Source organism: Pseudophryne corroboree, chromosome 5, assembly GCF_028390025.1.
Source record: "Pseudophryne corroboree isolate aPseCor3 chromosome 5, aPseCor3.hap2, whole genome shotgun sequence".
NCBI classification, from domain to species: Eukaryota; Metazoa; Chordata; class Amphibia; order Anura; family Myobatrachidae; genus Pseudophryne; species Pseudophryne corroboree.
Genome location: NC_086448.1, coordinates 607,751,073 through 607,753,361, shown reverse-complemented (window position 1 = coordinate 607,753,361; position 2,289 = coordinate 607,751,073).

The following is a 2,289-nucleotide window of genomic DNA, read 5'->3' as shown; positions in this document are numbered from 1 at the left end:
TGTATAGAAGCTTTGTATAAATTCCTTTTCACCTCATTTCAAATCTTGGCAAAGTGTTTGACAGTGTCACAAACTGCTGGAAGGGGTACTGACTGTCATGAGGGCAATTCAGGTCATGCAGGATGGAATCTATTCAGTATGTAGAAAGGAAACTGACCAGAAGCTTCACGATACATGTTATTGTAGGCAAATGTATCACAGAGCAATAGAAGACCTCAATAATACTGATTGGCAGAGATGTAGATTTTACTACACTTTTCCAGATCCAGGTTCACTCTTTCTGTTTATCCTTTATAACACTTAAAAATTGGTTTCCAGAATATGGAAGTGAACTGTACTCCCCAGTAAGAGACAATATTATTAGGGAAACCATGCAGTCTAAAGATTTCCACTAGCTTTAGATTCAAAGGTAATCCCGTTAAGGAAACAAAATGTGCCATGGATGATATATGGGTCCATGGATAATATTGCTTATTATATTAATTGTTAATTGTTTCAGTTTACTTTTTTGATAAATTTTTATGTTTTCAGTGCTGTGTTTCCTATATGTGTACTAAATGTCCCCTGTAATATATATATATATATATATATATATTTAGAATGTGTGCTGTCGTGCCTATATGTATACTATATGTACACTGTACTGTATATACTCTGTTATCTTTCCTGTACATATACTATACAGTATTTCATTTGCACAATATATACTTTATATTGTGGCCCTTGTACTGTATTTATGTATGTCTCCAGTACCACATTGCGCTGTGTATGCTATATGTATACTATGCGAGGAGTGTGCAAGAAGTTTCTATAAGTGCAGTGCATAGGTAAACACAATCTGACTGTCTAGTTGTGAACTGTAATCTCTGACTAAAGTTCTTATGAAATGTCAAGGCACAGAATTGTATATAAGCAGCACTGTACACCAAAGTAGCCACTGTTTCAGTTGTAGGTGCGCCACCACAGAAGTTCAGACGTGAGCACAGCATGGCCAAGCAGATTATGGCCTTTTTATGTGTGGCCAAGACTGGTTGTGTTGCTACCATACTACTTTTACAGCTGCGCATCGTCAGTGGGGACTACCAATCACTGGCTGCTGCAAATGCTGGAAGCCATTTCCAGGCACCGTCCAAGAACGTGTGCTCTTGGTGCCCTTCTCCATCACGACAATGCATCTGCCCACAAGTCCAGGAAAGTGGTGGATTTTCTGGCCCATGAATGCATCCAGGAGCTTGGTCATCCGCCATGCAGTCCAGACCTGGCCCCCTGTGACTTCTTTGTGTTCCCACAAATCAAGAGCAAGATGCATCTGATTCATTTTGAGTCACTGGAAGCTGCAGTGGAAACCTTCATTCAGCATATAGAAGATATACAGTACCTGCTTCAGCCTGGTTCAGCTGCTTCTCCCAGGGCCGTAACTAAGTGTGGGCAGCGGTGCCTGGCAACAGTGCAAATGCACTGTGGGCGCAGAACTGCTGGCACCACCTGCAGGTCCGTGAGCTCTAGTGTTGTTGGCCTGCCGCCATCTAGCTGCATCTATTGCGGTGGCCCGGGAGTACAAAAAATGTCAGTGCCGTCATCATGGCAGCACCATCCCACCTCCCACGCTGTCCAGAAGGCTGGGAGTGGGGACATGAGCAGTGCTGTGCGGTGCGCCGGCAACATGGTATGGCCCCTACCCCCACGCTACCCATGCTGCCCATAACATTAGTGAGAGGCCGAGCAGGAGATGCCTGGGACATCAGCAGTGCTGTGCGCGGGATGGAAGGTGAGACTGAGCGCCGGCAACATGGCCCCGCTCACTGCCCAGCACAGCGGTAATGGCGGTGAGAGGAGGGGAACACTGGGGACATCAGCAGTTGCCGGCATAACTGAGGGTTGGAAAGTGAGAGCAGGAGAAGGTATGAGGCCGAACAGGGGCACAGTGTTTTGCATTGCTGCCTTCCCATGTTCAAACTAAGGTTTCCATTATGACCTGGGTGATATCTTTGTGGAGTTTGTATATCTTCCTTTATTTTTACAGGAGCTGCGGTTTACTCCTATAGTTTAAAAGTGGACTTTGCCTGTGTAATGTGTAAAAAGGGGACTCTGCTGCCATATTGTGTAAAAGGGGCCTCTACCTGCCGTAATGTGTAAAAGGGGACTCTGCTGCCGTAATGTATAAAAGGGGACTCTACCTGCCGTAATGTATAAAAGGGGGCTCTACCTGTCTTAATGTGTGACAGTGGCTCTACCTGGTGTAATGTGTGACGGGCTCTACCTGGTGTAATGTGTGTAAGTGGTGCTACT